Raw genomic sequence first — 22,634 nt, forward strand, 5'->3', positions numbered from 1 at the left:
GCACTTGTAGAACTCCTGTGGTTAAAGTTACTGTTTGTCATCAGCAGAACCTAAACAGCTGATTATACAAATGTTCTCAGATTACACTTTTATTTAAAGTAAGTTTTATGCTTTAAGCATATAGTGACTCTGGGAGATGTGAATTTGCAAGTCACGAATTGAATGAAAGCCCGTTTGCCAGAAAAAATGTACTTTAGTAATACATAAAGATGTTTACTCACAATGTAGTACAAGCTTTTGGACCTCTGTATTTACAAATGTAAGGTCAAATGTGAGTGATATCACACTGAAATACACCAGTGAATCACCAAAGAAAAAAGAGAGTATTTCATTTGTTATTGAAGCAGGAATGTTTTGATTTATCAAGTTCAGGTGGTGATTCGCAGTCTTTCACCAAAGAGCTCCTCGTGTAACAAGGAATAAGCAAAGAAACATCATTTGACTGAAGCGTGACCAAACAGTTCTTTAGGAAAGACAGAACACAGTGAGGTTCTTTACAAAAGATTGAAAAATTTCAGTAAAGGTACTGAGGATGTTGTTCCCTGTTATAGCTCATTATCCTAAGAGGAAAGTTCTTTAATTTTCTGGAGGAGGGAGCTTTCATCAGAGCTTGGACAGAAAGTCAGCACTCTAATAATAGATCCTTCTGAGATAGTAGGAAGGTAGTACGGCGACTGAAATGGTGATGCCATCTCATCAAGAGGGATGGAAGGTCAGACTGGCAAAGAGTAGTGTGAATAGCTGGAACAATTTTTTCATTTTTGAAATGTTTTTCATAAACATCAGAGCTGTATGAACTACTACTCACAAAGTCTGAAGTAGGCGCTTTCTCTACTGATAATTGGATATCCTCTGTGTATTTATTAAAGCTACTGAGGTCCTCTTGTTACAACATGTTTTACTTGTAAGAAATATTTATTTTCCTCTAATAAAGGTGAAATGGTGGAATTTGAGTCTCAAGTAACTATTTCAGAAAGTCTGTTTTAAACAAACTATTGAATATTTTCTCATGTAGTCTTCCAGTTAACTAAGGGAAAGATCTACTGTAATTACAAAGCCATTTTATACTCCGTGTTTTTGGAATTCCACAGCCAACCAATGCTGGGGATACAGATTTCTCTTCCTATTAGGCTTTACCAAATAGACATGATGGTAGTTGTTGCAGAAGGAGCTTTGTGGCATTTATATATCTGATAAACCTGGTTGTCTTAGCTGGACTTAGAGTAGTTCCGTGTAAGGCCTTGTGAATTCAGTTGTATTGCAGTTGCATATTCCAGATTTTAATTATGGCAAAGGCAGACTTCTGCTATTACATAATATCGTAAATTACAATGGACTGCTAAGTGATGGAGATTACAGGATGATAGGTTTCAAATTTTTTTACCTGATCATTTTATAGTCTAAGAAGTATTTCTCAGTAACATAAATTGACACCTTTCTTACTATTAACTGACCTTTATTTTCATTACTTCCTGTTATGTGTTTGATTCTGGCAATTATTAAACAAATAGTTATCAATATCCGAAAACTTATTTGCTTTTCTGTCTACATAACTTTCCCATTATTTATGGTGTCCTGGGTAAAAGTTGTACAGCATATGCTTTGCACAGATAAGATATATTTATTTAGCTTATTTCTGAATAGGAAGGATAATTGCATACCACTTGATCAGGTAGCTTCAGTTCCATGTAATACAGTGGAAGGAGCTGTTCTGATAGTACCATCCTGGTGAAGGCAAAACACCCTAACAATCTTAATGGAAAGTTTTGCTAGTACAGTGTAAACCTCAAGCCTTTGATTCCAGTATTAAAATTAAGTGTATATGTGTTTTGAAATTAAAGGACTTTTTATTGGGTTATGACTTACTGGAACTAATGGAACTTGGAAGTTGAATGTTATTAGTATTCAAAAATTCTAATCTTCCAAGGAAATGAGAATTTGGAAGGGAGTGGAGGCCTCAAAAGTGTGAGGTTTTGGTTGTTTTAAATATCAATTGGCAAACAAATGTGCCTTCATGAAGCATCATGCTCCCAACTGTTCCCTATTAGAACAAAGAATGAAAAGGTCATACTGTTTAGGTGTTTATATGAGTAGGATCTGAAGTTACTGTAGAGTGGTAAGGATACTGAGTGAAAAGAAGAGGGAGTGATTTGAAGAGGTGAAATACGACAGCAAAATATAAGAAATTAGTCATAATTATTTGTCTGTTCACAGACTAATTAGCTTAGAGGTTATATTCCTCATTTGTTTTGTTTTTTTAGAGTTGTTTATGTCAGTTAAACAGCTTCAGAAACTCACACTATTTCCATGTTAACAAATGGTTATTGAGCCAAAAGTGTATACATATTCCTGTTCTTTTTCTCTAATTACATATATACCAGGTAATAACAGCAGAAAACAAGATCTTGGTGGAATTCACAGTTAGAAATCACCAGTTTGTTGCTGATACACAACGTTGGTGTGACTGTATGACTGAAAAATTAAAGCTGAATATGTGTTTTTTTTCACTCAAACATCCCATTCCTTTATGGGATTATTGCATTTTAATTTTTGTGCCCAAGGAAGAGTTGTGGGAAGGAGGAAGTACAGGTTGCAGAAAGCTAAAATGAAGCAGTGAAGAGTAGATTGGGGAGGGGTGGTTGGATGGAGGGAAGAAATAAAAAATGGAGTGTTTCTTACCACTTTCTACCCATCACGTTCTTTTATGCAAGGGAAAACATAATTTGTAGAATGAAAAGGTTCAGTTTTGCAGTTGTTATGTATCACTGGTAAACGATCATTCTTTTTCAGGGTTTCTGTATTAAACCTTAATTGTATTATCATCTTGTGTTTAATTTTGTAGTCATGCAGGCTGAAGGAATCTTCTAAAAAAACGCTGTTGCTGACTTGTATATGGTTCTTACTTAAAAAAAAAAAAGTTTTAAAAAGTTAAAACTTTTATAGAAATGCTTGCTAGATGGCAGCACACAATCATCAACTGCCATACACAAGGGTAAGTTTAAAGGGAGATAGCTTGTGTTTAATTTGAAAAATTATCCTTGTTGATCGGTGATATGCAGTAGTGTGAAAGTTTTGAATGGATAACAAACCAGATGTGTTTTTTGCAGAACTCATGCTTCTTAAATTATGTTGTTCTGTTTTTACAGTCATACTCTGTTACCAGTGTCATATGATTACAACAAATGGTTATCTCTCTGCCCACCATTCTTCTTTTTTGTAGTTAAACTCTGCTTACAACTGCCTTAAGGAATTAAGCTGAAGGATGTCCATGAAACTAATGCAAACGGTGTCTGAACGAATTGTTTTGAAATAAGCATTCTAATTTGTATCTACGTGGTGTCTGTGGTGGCTGAAGACGAGTATTAGTACAACATCATATTATGTAAAGCAAATTTATGTCTTCTCAGAGTTGAGAGTTGTTTCTGTCCATGGGAGATACGTATTGAATTTGCCAAACTTTCTTGAGTATGGAAACTTTGATATCAGGCGAATGTTTCTTTTAGATTTGTATTTATTAATCAGTTCCATGCATCCAAAGTAATTTCTTTCTATAAAAATGTTAGGGGCATCATACTGAATTAGAAAAAGTTGAGTTTTATTTACAAAGCTATGATTTTTAGGTAATAAAAGCTGATGTCTACATATGCTTATCATTGATAGTTGTTCATTGGTTTTTTTTTTAATCCTAAAAATGTAAAAGTATTATCTTCAGAGTTATGTATGTGCACACATATTTTTCAGTCTGCTGAACAAAGTGCAGATTTAAAAATATTATGTAGGGGGCTTTGTGATGAAGCTTAAGGTGGTGAATCCATTCAGGAGTGTGTTGTTATACTCAATGCTCAGGCCTTTTTATTTATTTAGATTAGGACTGCCCTGCTGACCTCTCAGTTATCTGGGCTGTGGTTTAGATGAATTGCATGTTCAGAAAGCAATCTGGACATGTGGCTGTGGACTTAGGCTGGTATACAGCAAAGTCAAATATGGATAACGTGTCTAGTTATGAAAAAAAATTGGACAAAAACCCATGGGAATTGCCTTAAACCTTTGACAATGGACTGACATACAGTGTCTGAAATTGTAGTCTGAGTTATATCTGCAATCCTGTAAATCTTGCATATTTTATCACTGGGCAAACAGAAGTAAAACTCTATTTGAGGTTGCTTGTGTAAAGGCTGGGTTGGCCTGCTATATTGTGGGTAGGTGTCATGTTTGTCATTAGGTGGTCAGATGCAGGTAACAGATGTAAACAGAAAACGTTACTGAAATTGCTTGTATACATGCCTTCAACTCAAACTGCTGAAAGACCAAATGCATGCTTTTGAAAGTAAATCACTGTTGATGATCAGAAGTTCTGTATAGCAGTAAAAAGTATGTAGTCTGACTTGGATATCACGTAGAATTATTAAAGAGTGGGGAGGGGAGAATGTGAGAGAGTGGTATATTCTTCCCAAAGCTGAATTGACTTGCACAGCCAAGAACTGCATCATGATTTTTGTAAGCATTAAATGTGAAAAAAAATATTACTTACGCATGCAAGTGCATTGTATGATTCTGTTATTGATGTAGTAGGTCCATCATGCTTGCATAGATGACAATTTAAAATTGATTTGGAATTAAATTAACTTAGAACTTTTGTCATTGAATGATCACTGTGTTTGCAGAGAAACATTCCATAATAAGTGAATTTGAGACTTCATGGTATTTATTTGCAATTACTTAAGATCTTCCTTATTTTTAGGCTTCATCATTATGACTGCCACATCACTCAGGCGTGATAAGCCACTCTGTGTTTTCATTGACTTAAGATGATCATAATTTAGACATAGTTCAAGATTTTCTTTCTAACTTTTTAATTTTTTTTCCCCACACACTGTAGGATCTGGGACAATTTCTAACACTGAAAGTGCTTTCATATGAGGCTTTTTGTGACAACTTGCTTTCGTGATCAGTGTGTGGCATCTCAGACAGGCATACAGTGTGTCCCCAGGGGAGTGTGATTCTCTCAGGCAACTGGATTCACTGCTTCTGAAGCTGTTCCTTGTCACTCTTCTTTCTCCTTGTCCGTTCCAGCCACACAGTTTTGTCTCCCTTCTCTGTAAGCAGATGTTTATGCTAGGATAGTTTTCAGCTACCACTTTAAGGCAGCAGGGTTTTATAGGGAGTGGGAGCAGCCAGACCATAAGACCAGAGATGAATGGCAGGGGAGTGGAGAAGGGATGGAGACAAATTGTCCCCCTTCCACCACAGCAAGCTGTTCAGTTGGCTGAGGAGGCTGGTAAAACTGTGCTGTTCATCATCTTCAATGTTTATCTCTAGTGACATTCTTGTGCAATAAGATTTGGGGAGGGTGTTCAACCAACAAACCCTGAAATAGTCAGGATGATTATATGATGTGCAATTGTGTTGTCTGTCTGGTGTTTATCTTAGAGAAATTAATGAGTGGTCAAGCCTACAAGAGCAGGAGAACTAGAGGGTTTGAAGGGGAAACCAAAGGAACCCTTGCATTTGTTGGATCTTGATAATTTTACATAATGAGTTAATTGGAGAGTAGGTACAGAACAACTCAAATCTTGTAATCTCATTGTTAAATAAGTTTATTTTTTGAAAATATGATGAAGGGTATATCTGAGGTGGGAGGAACAACCCTGCTCTCTTACCTGTTTGTTGCAAAAGAACCCTTAAAACGAGTTCCAATCCAGTAATAAGTAAAGCAAAATGAACAGTTAGGCCTCCTTTGTTCAGTTTTATTTAAAATTGTTTTTCACTACCAAGTTGAGGTGAGTGTTCAGTTTTTAATGTATTATATCTAAATGACTAGTGTTACCCTAAGGTATGTTGTGATATTATAGAGTGTATACCTGGACCTTCCTAGTGTAAAATAGAACCCTAGATGGAAACTTAAAATAGTGACTGAGCGTTGTAGGCATTATGGTGTTTAAAGCAGTCTGAAATACTGGGTGGCTAGTCCAGTGTGGTGATCCAGGCTTCTCTTGGAAATAAAGGAGCTCCCCCCAAAGATGTGTTTTGTGTGCTATCCCCTGGGCTATGGGTGAACCTGGGAGTCCTGTGGGGCAATCTGATGCTCCTGTGCACTGCCTTTACAGCTGTCAGAATGAGAGGTGAGGCATGAAGTGAGATAGCTGACCAGTTACCTGGTACTGTGAGGTGTCTTCCTGCTTGGAATTCAAGGCATGCTGCTGTCTGATTTGGAAAATACCATTAAACAAAAAGAAGCAGTTTAGCTGTTAGAAAACTTTCCAGTAGTTGAGAAAAGGAACCGCTAAAGCACCTCAGTCTGAGGTGAGTAGAGTCCTGGGATCTCAGTGGCCAGCAGAGTGCAGTCATCACGAGTACTAACAAATGCTAACGCTGGGCTACTGTCCGGCAGAGAAAGGAGATACTAGGGGTTGAAGGGTGCCTGGTCGTGTATTTCACCAGTTTGAGCATTTCTGTAGAAAAAGGCCTTGGCAGTGCTCCAAAGGCTGCTTATCCAACAACTAACATAAAATACATGAGCCCTCTCAGAGGAAATAGTGGAACTCAGAAGTTTTTACCCTTGAGGAGTTTGTTGTTGCTGGTCTACAGATGAGTTCCCTTTTGTTATTTTGTCTCTGGCTTATGAGCCTTGTTTGTTCCAGCACCTACCCAGAATTCTGGCCCAGCCTTTCTCTTGAAATGGAAGCATTTGTCCCAAACTCCCCCAGATTAGAGGAGATCTGTAATTTTAGACATTTCAATTCCAGTAAATGCCCCAACATTTAGACTGTTCCTCAGATAACAAGTTCTGATAGTGTTCCAAGCTATCTCTCAGCATGGTTAAGCTGTATCAGACACACTTTGTCTCCTGGGCAGTTTAAGTCAGCTTTGGGTTAACAGTGTTGATCAGTTCAAACTTATTCTTAAGGTAAAGTGGTTAGTGCTTAGCTACTTCTGAAAAAGTACAGGTGCCTAGGATGGTTTGTGGTCAAAATTGAAACGGGATTAATTCTGGCACTGCTGTAATCTGTGTATCCTTGGTTCGCATATGGTTTTAAGTACTTTATTCAAGCTGGTCTTACAGTCTCTTATATGTCACTTATAAACAAGTTATGAGAACTGAGAAAAAATACATTTATACACAGTCAAAAAACCAAATAGCTAATATATTCAATGAATTTATTTCTCAGTATGCTGGCATATCACTACTTTTTGTCATAAATTAGAAATCTCTGCAAAGTTAAGAAGCAAACAGGACTTTCTCTTTAAATGCTGGAATACTTGGCAGCAGTCATTTTAGCTCTATGGAAATACATGTAAAAATTCTTGCATTGGTTGTGTTACTAATAAATAATTCTAAGGACAACAAGGAGAAGAAAATTGTGCTAGATTGGGCTTGAACTCTGCTTAAAACAGTTCAAGTGTTAAATTGCTGACATTCTTTTACAGACCATGTAAATGTCCTAAGGAAAAGGTCTTTTGAAAGCTTATGAAATTTCCAAACTTATACTCTGTGAGATAGAATTCTGAGGAATTGTGGCTTTTTTTTTTTTTTTTCTCTCCCTAGGAACTATTCCAGCAGCTGTTTCTAAAGTTTCTGGAGTTGCCACATCATCAGTTGTACTAATATTAACAGCAAATTCTGATCTGCTGTTCACACAGATTTTGTTTCAGTAGATTCCTGAAGCAATTAAACATGGCAAACTACACAGTTTTTTGCTTCTGGCAATATTGTAGACAGCCGTTATCAAACTACTGTACTTAGGGCAGAAATGAGAACTTTTCCTTAGCTCAAGTGGTTTATATAAAGCGTGTGTGGTAGGCCACGTAGACTAGTAAGATGCTCTCATAAAACAAAACATCTGTGGTTCCTTGGTGTGGTAGTGTACAATATAATGAAAAAAACATGCAAACATAGTCATGGGAAATTTTGTAACTCTTATTTTAAAGGAACTGTGAGATACTTGCAGTACACAGTATAGTCTTTTATAAAATGTAATTTATGGGTATATATGCATGCATAAAATAGAACTTTTAAAAATGATTCTGTTACAATAAATATGCTTAATTGCTTACTGCTGTCATTGCAGACTTCTTTCCACAATCTTTGCATTGCTGGGCCTGAAGCTTCCTGCCAAATGAAGGAGGAAGCAAGGCTAAAATGGCTGTAGAAGGGAAGGGGTGGTGTTGAATTTTTTCCTAATAGAATTTCTGGGCTTGGGGAGGGGAGGAGTTCCTAGAAGGACAATAGTACCTCTTGTGAATTCACTGCAAATTTCCAGTTGGTATAGCAATGATAAAATTCCTTTCATTTTGTTCAGTGATGTGGAGGGCAGTAGTGAAAATCAAGTAAGGAAAGAGATTTTTAGGTAGGGTTTCCAACACAAAAGTGGCAGCTACTAAATTCAGTGGGCTTTTTGATTGTCCATTAAATAACAGAAGAGAAAGGGATTTAAAATCCTTGTACTAATTTTATATGAGAAAAAAGCCCCAAATTAACATTACATCATTTCCATTGCAAAGATGGGTCACGATGATACCTCTTTATTTGTATGGTGTTTCATACCAAATGAAGCATGTGTGTATATAGTCAAAACTAGCATGTAAATCAAATAACCTTTTTTGTTGGAATGCAAATATTTTGGTCTTTTTTATTTTTCTGTAATTACATTAGTCATGTGTTTCTATTTGGTAACTTTTTATTGAGTAGACAGGTCAAAGATAGGTTCAGCAGAGTATTTGTGTGATGGCTTTTAGAGAACTGCCATATAAATCATCAGTAAGCATGGTACTGAGATCTCTGACACCTAAAGTAAGGTAGGGGCTATAATTCGCAATATAATACTGTATAGTACCTTGATGTAATAAGAAGATTAGATTGCAAGGTCTTTGATAGAATATGAGAATTCAGTCTGAAAAATTTGTTACCCTGCCTAGAAGCAGAAACAAGTACTAGTCCAGTAGGAGAAGGAAGTCAGTGAGGAGTAAAATGTGAAGGACTTTGCTGGTTTTAATGAGTCAAATGTTGGAATTAGTGCTTGTCATTCTCTTAAAAGATACTGTGTTAAGTGCAAATGGAAGCAGTGAATCTGGAATAGCTCTTTGTAAGCTATTTTAGAAAAAGAATGCCATTTTAGGATTTGGCTTGCTCTGTTTCCAAATAACTATAGTAATGAGAATCAGCCAGTAAGTTTCAAATAAAAATCTCCAAACATGCTTTAAAATGGCTATAAAACTGTGTTTATTCCTTCGTTAATTCTTCTTTTTTTTTTTTTTTTCCTTCTGATGCAATTCAGGAGTAGTTCTCTAATTTCCCTGGATTCTAACCTTGATAATGTCAGGAGAGAATGAAAACTAGCCAGCAAAATGAGCAATGGAAAACAAAAGTTACTCCTCCGGGTATAACTCGTAGTACTTTTTCAACTAATAGTACTGACATGTTTACAGGAAGCCCACCTCTTTTTAAAAAAAATTAAAACTAGCAATGTAGAAAGGCAAACAGAAAAGGAATCTTCAATAAAAGCCATACTTACAGTATATTACTAACATAGAGCCACCAGTAAATGCTGAACATGGATATCTAAATCTCTTAAGTGGTTAGGGGAACGTTTTCTATTAAATCGGTAGCCATGATAATGTGTCAGGTAAATGGCACCTTGAAACTTCTTACTGTGGTAACAGGCTAGCTTAATTATTTTCAGAATCAGCTATACTCTTGGGACCCACACAAGGATGCTGAGGGATCTGTCAGAAGTAGGTGTTCCCCAAGCCATATTCCATCATGTATTAGCAGTTCTGGATAATCAGCAGGTCCCAGTTGATGAAGGGTAGCTAGTGTGATGCCCATCTACAGGTGGTGCCTGAAGAAGAATCTGTGAAACTACAGGACTGTTAATCTGACCTCCAAACTAGACATCAAGTGTAGGGTCCTGCGCCTGGGTTGGGACAATACACATTATTCATACAGGTGAGGAGATAATTTGCTAAAAATCAGCCATGAGGAAAAGGACTTGGGGATACTTATGTATGACAATGTGCGTCTGCAGCTCAGAAGGCCAGCAGATGAAGAGAGGTGATGCTGCCCCTCTACTCTGCCATGGTGAGATGTCACCTGGCATAGTGTGTCAAGCTTTGGAGCCCTCAACACAAGAAGGACATGAACTGGTTGGAGCACCACTTCTATGAAGATGGGCTGATAGAGTTGGGCTTGTTCAGCTTGGAGAAGAGGAGGCTCCAGGGGCTTCTTATAGCGGCCTCCAGTACCTGAAAGGTGCCTCTAAGAAAGCTGGGGAAGAACTGTTCACGAAGGCATGTAGCAGTAGGACAAGGGGTAATGGTTTTAAACTAGTAGATTTGTGTTGGATACTAGGAAAAAGTTCTTAAATATGAGGGTGGTGGATCACAGAAACAGGTTTCCCAGAGAGGAATATCTCCATCCCTGGAGATATTCAAGGTCAGGCTCAATCTGTTGAAGAAGTCACCGCTTACTGGGGCAGGTTTGGACTAGATGACCTTTAGATGTCCCTTCCCAATCTAGCACATTCTGTGGTTTAGTGGTGGACTTGACAGTGTTAGGTTTGCAGTTCAACTCAGTGATCTTAAAGGTCTTTTTTAACCTATGATTCTTCTTTGCTGTTTTTTTGAAAGTACATTAGAAAAATTCTGAGGTCATGTACAAATATGCTAATGTAGGAAGAGATGAGTGAATAGACTGGTTGCATGAGAGGCTGGTAAGAATTGTTTTGAATAGCAACTGGTTCAAAGGAATGAATAAAGGATTTCATCCAGAGGCAAAAATCACTGGGGGACTGCTGCAAAGGAAATGAGTACCATAGGAGCAGGAGAGCATAACTTACACTTAGTTGCCTGATGAAATAGGAATTCCAGATGATAAAAAGCAAAAGGGCAGTTAAGGTGATTGCTTGCTCATAGAGAAGTTCAGAAATAACAGGAAGGAAAGAGAGAGATAGCTGGTAATTCTTTAAATATTACAGCAGTTGGAAATGATAGGTGGCTAATGAGGTGTGCAGGACAAGAGGAAATAGGATAGGGAATGAAGAGAGCTCTTAAGGAGGGGAAATACATGTTTAATATGGAAAATCTCAGTATTTGAAGAAAGTAGAAAGCTTCAGAAGATGGGAGTACCCCAACAGAATCAGCACTTGATGTGGGAGAGTAGTTCTAAATGGTTTTACAATAAACATACAATACCTGAAATAGATGGGTAATGTGAGAGTACTTGTTCTGTTACAGGGAAGAAGGTTTTGCAGGAACCTTTGAGCACTGCTCTAAATTGTTAGTAGCTAATACTGGAATAGTTAAGCAACCCCCTGTAGTTCCTGTCTTGGCAACCACCTGATAGACAACTAATTAAAGGTATAAACTTTAAAAATCTTTATTCCTTCTACTTTTCATACTTGTCCTTTTCCCCAACTTCTATTTTATGTCTTAAAAAAACTTCCAGCAAGAATGCAATTTACTAGCTTTTTCTGTTGGTTGGTTTGGGACATGAAAAGCCTTATGCTAGACTTGATACTCCATTACTAAAAAGTCTGAAACCTGCTTTTGTTACCATTTTTTAAATAAGGAGAATTTGATAATCAGTGAGGAAAGTAGGCCCACTTGGGAGTTAGGGGTTAGCAAAAGGAGAAGATTTTATCATTAAAGAATACCTCCGTAAGAGAAATTCCTTCAGCTTGTGAAAGAGTTTAGTACAAGAGCATCTTATTTCTCCAAAACATATCAGTGCTGGTTACAGTTGCTAATATGATGAAAATTAGGTTTGTTGCAAGGTTTAAATTGAGATGTGATTTGCTTCTATCCAAAAGTTAATTAAGCTGAGTTTCCCTTTAGCAGCAGGAGTCAATAGATGAGATCTCCACCTTTTTCGATACTCTTCACATACCTAAAGGACCTCCCTGCCTTTTGGTTTTCTAGTAATTTTTCCTCTTCTTGCATGTATGGACAGGTACGAAGTATTACTAAGGATGAGTTTGAGGAAAAGTAGTTTAGATTTTAAAATAAAAAAGTTTATTTTTCTTATCATAGCAAGAGCGGTTACTTTTACTCTCAGGTTCACAATACCAACTTAAACATAGACTTTATAGACAATCTGAAAATCGTGGTATGTGGTTATTTTTTTACCCTTCAGATTTATAGAGAACTAGAGAAATCACTTAGCAGTTATTTCTCCAACCTTATCACTCCTCAGCTGATGCTCAGTTTTGCTTTATTTGTTCAATGAACGTTAATCTATTTTTCCTTTATGCTTGCATAATAACAACTACATATTGAAATTGGAATAGAAATTTTAAAGTGGATGAGGCTTAGTACAGAATGAGTGGTGTTGAATGACAGACTCACCAAAAAAATGCATTTTCTGGTAATATTAAGATGTGAGTATTTGCAAAAAGTTATTCCTATTATAATGTTGCACAGGCTTCCCCTTTTGTTTCAGCACATAGAACTAGTGTAAGCTGAAGGTAACTGCACTAGCTATAGCTCTATTTTTATGTGAAGTATTTTGCACAGAATAATCTCTCCTCCTCATATCTGGTTCATCAACCTATTAGTGTTCTAATTTTCCCTTGAAGTTTCAGTCACCAGATTAAAGATATCAGTCCAGTGAATGTGATAAAACATTTTAAGTTCAGGTTGCAGAACCAGTAATTCCAAGCTTCTTACAGCTTTAAATCCAGTAGTCCTTGGAGCTTCATGCAAGTATCCTAAGTTATTCCTCTGTCTCTACATCTATTTTTACTGTATTATCCTTGGAGTTGCTCTCTTTGGGTGCTAGTGAGTAACTGTAGCTTCGGCCCGTGTTTCCCACCTGTTTGGCTTATCAAGAGATGTGACTGGTGTTCTGTGGCTGGTTCAGAGCCAGACATGCTGGCAAATGAGTATGGATGTACTAATTGGCAGCCAAAATGGAAAAGATTTGAATTCTGTTTATGTATTACTTCCACACTAGGCATGCTAAATTTAGTCCTTATCTCCCACTTGGCTACCAGTTTTCACAAAACGTGTAGGAGCTCTGGCTTGTGCTGATTTGTCAACCTCTGTTTCTGTTTAGTAAGCCCAAAGGTTACTGGGGAGTGATACTGACAGGAAAACAATGTGATGACAAACTTAATTTCCTCAGAAACCAGGTTAACAAGTTTAATTCCAGAATATACAAAGTTTTAATGTTCCATTCTCTCAGGATAGCTAAGAAAAGTTGTAATGTATTGGCTTTAAGGACTCCAAGGTTTTTCTCTGGTGATGTAGGAGGCCAGTAACGCCATCTCACTGCAAAATGATCATTAATTAAACTCATTTTGAAACACTGAGCAGCAGATGAATTCTGAAAATTAAATTTGAACCAAAGTTGAGAAAGTACTTTTAAGAGGACACAGTGTAGGCTATGAGGTTTTCCCTTTGTCCTGGTTTTGGTCAGACACCCTTTTTTTGAGCATGTAAATAATTTATCATGATATTAATGTCACATAAAAGTAGTTATACAAATTAATGCAATGTCTAAACAACTTCAAGTCTAAAGAAATTATTAAAAAGCAAAATGTAAATAGAAGAATGAACTTGGCTGTCAGCCTTCAGAGTGAGCTCAGGTGCTGAATCTGTCACCTTGCCTTTAAGTCCATCGTAAGCTGTTCCACCCTTCTGGATGTAAATAACTGCTTTCAGTGGGTGTTGTCCAAAGCACTTCCAAAACAAATGAATGGGAAGTGATTCTGCCCCTCTACTCCAGTGTTGTGGACCCCACCTGGAGTATTGTATCCAACTCTGGAGTCCTCAGGACAGGAAAGACATGGAATTGTTGGAGCGAGTCTGGAGGAGGGCCACAAAGATAATCAGAGGGCTGGAGCACTTCTTCTATGAAGACAGGCTGAAAGAGGATCTGTTTTTTACTGGAGAAGAGCTTCTGGAGAGATCTTATTGCAGTCTCCCAGTATCTGTAGGACCCTACAGGAAACCTGGAGAGGGGCTGATTACAAGGGCGTGGAGTGATAGGACAAGGGGTAATGGCTTTAAGCTGAGAGGGATAGGTTTAGATTAGATAGAAGATACAGATACCTTTTTTTATGAAGAAGATGGTGAAATACTGGAACAGGTTGTCCAGAGAAGAGAGGTGGTAGATGCCCCATCCTTGGAAACATTCAAGGTCAGTCTGGACAGGGTTCTGAGTAACCAAACTGAGCTGAAGATATCCCCACTCAGGGCAGGGGATTGGACTAGATGACCTTTAAAGGTCCCTTCCAACCATGACTATTTTGATTCTAAGAGTATTCAAAGGCCAAGTGCTATGTTGAAGCAAAGTCGTATGTAAATGGGGGAAGGTGAGAAGAATATAAGGAAAACAGCCCTGCGTTTACAGTTTGCCAAAGTTTATTCACTCTCTTACCACTCCTCATATGTAAACATTTCTACAGGACACTTTTTTCAAGTGACTAGTACCCCATGACTGAGAAAAATCAAACAGGTAGAATAAGGGAAAATGATCTGATGCACTGGTTTTTCCTTTCAGCTGTGCTGCCAAATGGTTATTCTACTGCTGCTTTTCTTGCAAGGTGGAGTGATACCTACTTAGGTGCTTTAACTCTACATTCTGCTTCAAAGGTGTTGGTGCCTAACAGATGTCTTCCTGGCTTACATAGCAAAGAGTCTTGCATCTCTTGGTTCTGTCAGACAAGCTCATCCCTTGATGTTTTGTGGCTTTGACAAATGGTGACTAGGCTAATGAAAAGCCTAGTGAAGGGGTGGTGAGTGCTCAATGCATTGTTACTCAGACTCCGTTTTAGATACAAGGAGGTTAATCTTTAAAAACTCTACATTAACCTGAGTTGGTTTATTTTTAAAATATGCATGAAATGGGTTTAAACAACTGCAGTTTCAACAGAAGGGTGTGTATTTTATTTGAAGTGAAAGAAGAGGGAGAAGCAACATAACTGTGTCTTTAAAAGGGGAGAAAAAGCCAAAGCAATCACACACACATGCCAAATTAATACTGGAAATGCTGTTGTTGCATTTCTGGCTTTGTTATGTGAAAGGTGCCATAAATGGTTTTGTCACAATTTTCAGGATAGCATTTCAGCTCTACAGGTTTGTATAATGTTTACAATTTTTATGATTAATGCAAAAAATAACACAGATTGTTTGTGAGTTAGCATAAACAAAGTGAAGTGTTATGTTTCAGATTATGTGAGTGTAATAGAGATTCATAGTGTTGTCATGGTAGCAATGCTCTTTTTTCATCTGCTTTTAAAAAAACCACCATTTTAAAAGAAGAGAAAAAAAGCTCACTACTCTCTGTGCCACTATTGTAGCTTTTGCTATTACTGTCTTCCTGTGAAATCAAAGCTTAAGAGAGTGTGAAATTCACATATGGCTTGTAGTTAGAGCTCTGGTTTAATTAAGAAATCCTAGACATAGAAATCCATTGATTTGAGCTGGGCTGTGTTGACTGGCTTGACCGCATCCCCCTGCAACATTCCATGGAAGTATTTTTAGCAGAGTGCTAGCTGGGGGTTTTCAAACTCGTGTCCAGCCCATTGATTAAATACAGAGTTAGAATGTAATTATTATTTCCATGTAGTGACCTATGCACCATTTTATGTAATATAGTATCTTTCAGTTAGTTTATCACAGTTAGTTCTTATCTGGACATTTACAACTTCTGCTGTTTATTTAGGATTTAGAAGCGTGTCTAGCCAGCTCATGATCCTGGTTTGGATTTAACAGCTCAAATGCTTTCTCAAGTACTGCATAAAGCCTGAGTCCATATAGCAAGACACTGACTTTGAAGCAGTAAACCCATTAAATTTTGGTCTTTGGCAATGAGCATGTAATTCTAGACTAGCTTTACTCCCTCCCAACTATCTGAGATATTTGGAACTGCTTTTCAAAACCTTTAGATGAAAATCATCTTTGCTAGCAGTCTGAGTACTCACTGTGGTTTCCACTTGGAGAAATTATGCAAGAAATGACAACTGTTCTCTGTTCAGGAGGAAGTATGGTGCTATGTTGAAAAAAGAAACTCGTATTTCAGTGCTTCAGTTGAGAAAGTACAAAGAAAGCAACATGGACAGACTGTGGAGAACAGGTTTGGTGGTAGCTCTCAAGGAATGTTTACATTACTGTTCCCGTGAGAAAGGCCGAAACGTGCCCAAATGGGCTGTGTGCTCTTTTCCAATTCATTATAGCGACAGGACAAAGGGCAATAGAGCAGGGTAGGTTTAGGTTAGGTATTGGGAAGAAGATCTTCACTAAGAGGGTGGTGAAACACTGGAACAGATTGCCCAGAGGTGATGGAGTCCCCATCCCTGGAGACATACATGGGCAGGCTTGATGGAGCTCTGAGCAACCTGCTGTACCTAAACACGTCGCCGCTTACTGCAGGGCAGTTGGACTAGATGACCTTAAAGGTCCCTTCCAACCTAACACATTCTGTGATTCTGTCATCTTTAGCAATCTTCTTGGGAACCTGACAGAGAGAGTGTCCAGAGGCTTGGGAGGCTGTGGATATTTTGCTTTGTGGGTGTCACCACCTGGTGAATAGCACTTGATGCCATCAGTGTGGTAATACATGCAATGATGACATGTGATGATGCTTTGAGCAGCAGGATGCTGTATTTTAGTCCATAAAAAGTTGTCTTTGTTTCATTAACTTCTCTACGTATTGTTAGACGTACTGTGATATGGTTTGGATGTGTTTGCATGTAGCTGAAGATGACAGGGGCAAGATTAAAACTACCATCATATGGCAAAGAAATGCGTGTTTCTTAGCAGTCTCTGTCTGTGATTTCCTTATATTAAATGAGCGGATAGCCCGTTGGTTATAGTCTGGTTTTTCATAGCTCACCTCTCTATCTCCTGTACATTCTCACTTTGCTCTTTTGTTCTGGTATTGTCTGGCATTCATGTGACCATGAGGGCAAACAGTTCATACTGGCTGAAAACTTAATTTGTTTTTATTATTGTAAGGTTAGGATATATAAGATCTTTCTTTTGTGTGATTATTTGTGTAAAAGTGTCATAGAACTGAACAACTGCTCTGATACATCACATAGGTGCATTTATGTTTTCTTGCTGTCTTTACCTCCCTACTTATATTTGGGTTTATAATGTAAATATATGAAGCTACAGTAAGTCTAAGACTGGCTTTTTCCAGATATTTTGATATACTGTAATACAGTGATTCTTTTTCTAAAAATGAAAAAAAGTAAACTTGGCAATTTCTCACTTTTCCTAAGAATCTAAAAATCGTTAGATCTTTCAAACTGACATTCCAGATAATAGAGAGAAATATTTGTAATGAAGTTCCAGAAACATTTTTTCACTTAGATTATTCACTCAAAAGATTATGTACTATTGTTAGTTCTGGCTAACATGTGATCCAGCTGCAGGTGTTTTGAATTTTAAAACTCTCTGTTGCCAAATAGCACCAAAAATTAACGTTTAGAATACTCTGTTTCCATGGTAATTTCTTGGTTAGAAGACTGCCAAGTAACTATAAAATGAAACCAATGCTTTTGGTGTGCCCTAAAACTAGGGAAAGAAAGATCAGTGAGAACCGAAACATTACTTAGTTCCATGTTTTTTCTTGTAAGTATTGGAGAGAACTTGAATGTTCAAATGCATTTAACTCTTTATTTTAAAAAAGCTGGATTTCTTGATTTGACATTTGTTGGTGTGTAATTTGAGCAACATACACAGCTAGTTTTGGTGTCATTTTGATTACTTTTTCCCTTTGTAATTTATCAGTCCTACTTAAATTTGAGGGGGTTGAGTAGCAAATTCTTAATACAGTAAAATCAACAAGATACTGTGTAACTTTGGGAATGTGTAAATTATTTTTTTTATTTATTTACTTTGAGAAAGTTTGATGTTAATGGAACAGACTCTTATTTCAACCTGTTAGGGTATGCTTGGCTCCACTCGGACTGAGGTAGAGCTTGTAGCTATGTTTTCATTTATCGTTGCTGTTCATTCACTAGATCTAGTTTGTGCAGGTATGTGGTAATTTGTTGGTAGCAATATGATCAGGTATATTTAAAATAGATTTTTCCTTTCCTGAGACAGAATTTACAAGGGAGATTCTTGATACAGTCTCACTGTCATCACACTCTCAGGTGGGACCTTCATGTCAGATAAAGCCCGTTATCCTTGTGCGTGCAGGAAGAAACCTTTATGATTTTGCCTGCCCCCATCCCAGGCATCAAGTGATAAAAAAGAGACCTTACTGCAAAGTGTATTTTAACATATCTATGTAAAATTACAGAAGATGGCTTAGAAATGTTATCTTAAAACTGTGAATGATTTTTTTTTTCAATTGTGTCTGGACCTTGAATCCATGAATGTCTTCATACAGAAGAGATTTTATATTGGGGGAGGGAAGAGAGGACTCTGTTTAATGGCTGTGTGCTTGTATATCATTCCAGATATTTCAGAAGAATATAAACGCTTGCAAAAAGTTTTTTCAGTGGATGAGGTTAGGTAGAGTGTTCTTGAGGAGAACAGAATGATTTGTCTTTTCTGGTTACTTGTACAAGAACTAGGACTAGACTGTGTGCTGGCATAAAGCAGAAGTGGATGAAGAAACTCCAGTCTGTCTAGTGCTGGTTGTTTAAGGATTTAATAATTTGTCTAAGTGCATTATTGGGTCAGGACCAAAATCTTCAGCACCTCGTGGGCTGAAGCCCAAGAAGAACAGTTGTATGTACTTCAGGCGGCTTGGAGGAAAAAGACATGGCCATCAATTTATTGGCTTTCATGTGTTTTGGATAGCTGAGGCTGACGGCATAAGTAAGCTTTTGTTAACTTTGAGTTACGAAGAATTTAAGACATTCTGGGTCTTTTAGGTATTTGCATGTACAGTACTAGCTTTTGTGCATGGTATCATGAAAAACCACTTTTGAAATTCTAGACCTACATGGTTCTAATATTTCAGTGGTTTTGAATAGAATATATTAAGTCATGGGCAAAAACATGTTACTGCTTATTTTTTTCCCTTAATCAATTGGATTAATATTTTCTTAAAGAATGATTGGGATTTTGGATTTTTTTTTGTCTAGTTGATACTGTAGTTCAGAGTAGACACATACCTTTCTCGATACACTATAATCTTTAGTCACACTTTCCTTTATTTTTTTCTAATTGGCTGAACACAGGCTTAGTTGGGAGGCATGTTGCCTGTACAAACCTCAAAACAAGTTTCAGAAGTAGCCAAGTATAACATTTTATTCTAATGTAGTGTTCATTTGAGAACTTTGCTGCTGTTGTCTTAAAAATGTGAAGGCAAATACCTTTGACTAGTCATGTGAATTTGGATGTAATATTGCGCCCGTTCTGTCATTTTGTCCACATTGCTCCGTGTGGTTTTGTTGCCATCACCAATATGAGGACTACTCTGTAGTGATTTAGGTTTCTGGAACTTAAACTACTTTTTTGGTTTGGTTTGGTTTTGTTGTTTGATACATCAACTTTCTCTTCAAGGAACTTGAAGATTTTCATTGGAGGTTTTCTACAGCAGCGTAATTGTGCGAGAGGCTCTTAAAATAACTTCCCATTCTATTACATATGTTTTGTCTTGTATTTTATACAATAACCATGTCTCATTAATTTAAAAGGCATATGTGTGTATGTGATCAGAAGCCATTTGCAGTGCAACACTGATTCAGCCCTTCCAAGATTTTTGTTAGTTGAAATTAAACAAATTATGACTGAAATATTAGTATTCGAACCAATCTACATTTTGCAAAAAACTAGGAGGGAGTTTAGAGATCAAGGGTATGATTAAACAATCCTGTGTCACTTTCTCTACTTTTATTCCCCTTGCTTGGGCATGAGAAGGAGTTGGACGTGTTGGTGACTGCATTGGACTACCACTTAAGAGGACAGATATCTAGGAATGGTTATTAAGCCTTCATAGGCAGGAACAACCTAGAATAAGAAGGCAAAGTGTCTGAAGTTGGTTTATCCCTTCCTCAGCTGTAAATTATGGGTTAAATATAGTTCTATGCCTTCAGACACTCAACTTCTTAGATTATTTCTTTTTGCTGGAAATCACCCTCTTGGTTTGACATATATCCTTTTGTTCCTTTGTACCATGCCAAATAATATCCATCCGTCCAAATCTGGGCTCCTTTTATTGCCAGATACTCCTGCTACTTACTAGCAGTGAGTAGTGAGAACTATGCAGGTTGTGCTGCTGTCAGCAATTCCTGTTACAATCCCTAACACCTTGGGCAAAGGTAAATTACAAGAGAGGGTTTCTAGTTTTTATCTGGCTGCTAATCTGCTGATCCCTGTGCTCTTTCTTTGCCCTTTCTCACTTGAAAAAGCAGCAGTGACTGTCTGCCTGTGGCTTGAAACACCTGGTTTGCTGGTACACATGGTGTTTTCTGTCAGGCTGCAAGCTGTTGGGGTGATGGAATCCTCTCTTTGTCAGTACGTGCGTTTCACCTTTGTTTAGGATCTGTAGTAAAAAAAACCCAGAATATACTGTGGAAGGCACAGTGCAGAATGAGTAGATTTTTATTCCTAACCATAGCTTTTGAAAGATGCTCGTGTGCTTTCAAGCTAGGCTTGTTTTTGAGTCAGTTCATTTCCCCTAGGATTTCCTTTAGATTTAATAAATTATATATTGTCTATATCTATCCTTAGTTGTATATTATCTATTCTTTATTACATACTACCTATTCTTATCTGCCATTTAAGAATTTTAATTAATAAATGTGTATTAATCATGAATAAACACAGATTTATTTTTTTTTTTTAGTATTAATAAATAGTGATGACTTACTTGCCTCATAGATAATGTTTTCCTGTGGAATAAAGAGGTATCTTCAAGGAAGGAAAGCCTCTCTGGTTCTTTGTTGCAAAGAGTCCTTGAAGTGGTTATTTTCACTTAGAATTGCAGGCTGCTTGAATTTCCAGGAATTATAGAATGTGTCCCTGTCTATAGATAAACTGTTTACTTTAAGATTTGCCTGTGATTACAATTATTCTTTTGCATTTACTGCCATCTCTAAGTAGATTAAAAATCCTTATTGGCTGGTCTTAAAGCATTGCTCAGACTGACTTTTACTGCAGCTTTTCTAAATTTCATTACAAAGACTTCTCATTTTCTTGATGTCTTTGCTTAACCTAGTTATAAAAAATACTACCTTATTTATTACGAGTAACTGTTACTGTTTTTAAATATCTACTACTGCTTGGGTGGGGAGGGGGTTGCTGGTGCGTTTTTTACCCAAAAGGAGTAAATGCTCATCTCACTTTAACACGTTAAAGAGGCAGATAGCTCAGTGAGTCCTACGACCCACCTTGGTGGTCTGAGCACCATTGTTCAGGCACAGTGTAAATCTAAAGCAAAGCTCTTTTGATTTCTGTCCCAAAGAGATGACTGTTTTCTTGAGAACTTTATAAGTACTTCCAAGAACACAGTTGATGCATATTGTCCCGTGTGAAAGAAATGACTGTGGAATACATAAATTGATATTCCTAGTCTGCCAAAGAGCAAATACCTTCCCTCATTCCCCCTGTCGTATATCCACACAACCTTCATTGGCTGGCAGTGAAGGAGGCTGAGTTTTGGCTCTCATAGGCCCCGGAAACATGCTGTGTCTCCATGAATATTTCTATTTAAAAATATATTGTAATTGTTTTAAAAATATTTTTAAAAATTATTTTTGTCGAAGTTAAATATACTTTGTGTTTGGATACACAGTAGCTAGCACACAAAGTATGAGTTACTGAAGTTAAAATGTGTTTGTAGCTCGTGGATGTCTTTAATAGTTATTTAAAAACCAAAATAACCAACCTTCCCCCAAAAACACTTTCTAAGAAGGCATACCCAGATAGTGTCTGAAGTGCCAAACTCTTTGAACATGCATAGTATCGAAGGCATTCAACCAGAAGACGCTTAATTTGCTTTCTTCACGTAGAAGATGTAACGTAGGGAGCTGTGGTAATTCCATTCAGTGTCTTCTAAAACTAAGAGTCTACATGCTCAGGTAGCACATGGTAACGTTAAGGCTTTTGTCCTTTGGACAGTGCTGCTGTGTAACAGAGACTGGGCACGGGTGCTTTATGGCACATGGTTTCTGCATTTCATTGAAACAGAAATGATCTGTGTGCAGAGTTATTTTCACTTCAGTAACCAAGGTAAGTATTAACCTTTGCTGTACAAGTTTTAGAACAGGAGACCAATTTTAAGTCACCTACTCTTGTCTCAGAAACTGTTTTTGCTTGTTCTCTTCTCTTTGTGCGAATGCTGCCCCAGTACAATTCCTCTCCCTTGCTTTTCAGAGAAGTGCTGCTCCACACACCCTGGCAGAGGCCAACATAATCAAGTGTGCAAAATGTGTCATTCGATTTGTTGGGGTTTTGTGGGTTTTTTTAAATAAGTGATAAGGTTTCGTGTTGGTGATCTCTGCATGAGGGATATATACTAGCCAGGCTGCCCATCACAGGTATGAAGTGTTCCTCTGATCTTTGAAGATTTATTTATTTTCCTTTTCTTTTTTTTATCAAGCTTGACACAGGTTTATAATACTGTTATTCCTGGGGGATCTGACTTGATGATGCAGTCACCATCAAGCATCATTTTGATGCTTGTGCACCACTGACAAGATAATGTCTAGGCCTGGGGTTTCCCATGC

The 22,634-nt window shown here is 37.4% G+C and overlaps 1 protein-coding gene across 1 annotated transcript in view; it reads left to right on the forward strand.

Annotated features, from left to right (window-relative positions):
* The window catches only part of SRFBP1 (serum response factor binding protein 1), a 71,785-nt gene that overhangs the window by 1,209 nt on the left and 47,942 nt on the right, over positions 1-22,634 (forward strand). The window lies entirely within an intron of this gene.

This window comes from Gallinula chloropus (assembly GCF_964237585.1).
Source record: "Gallinula chloropus genome assembly, chromosome: Z".
NCBI classification, from domain to species: Eukaryota; Metazoa; Chordata; class Aves; order Gruiformes; family Rallidae; genus Gallinula; species Gallinula chloropus.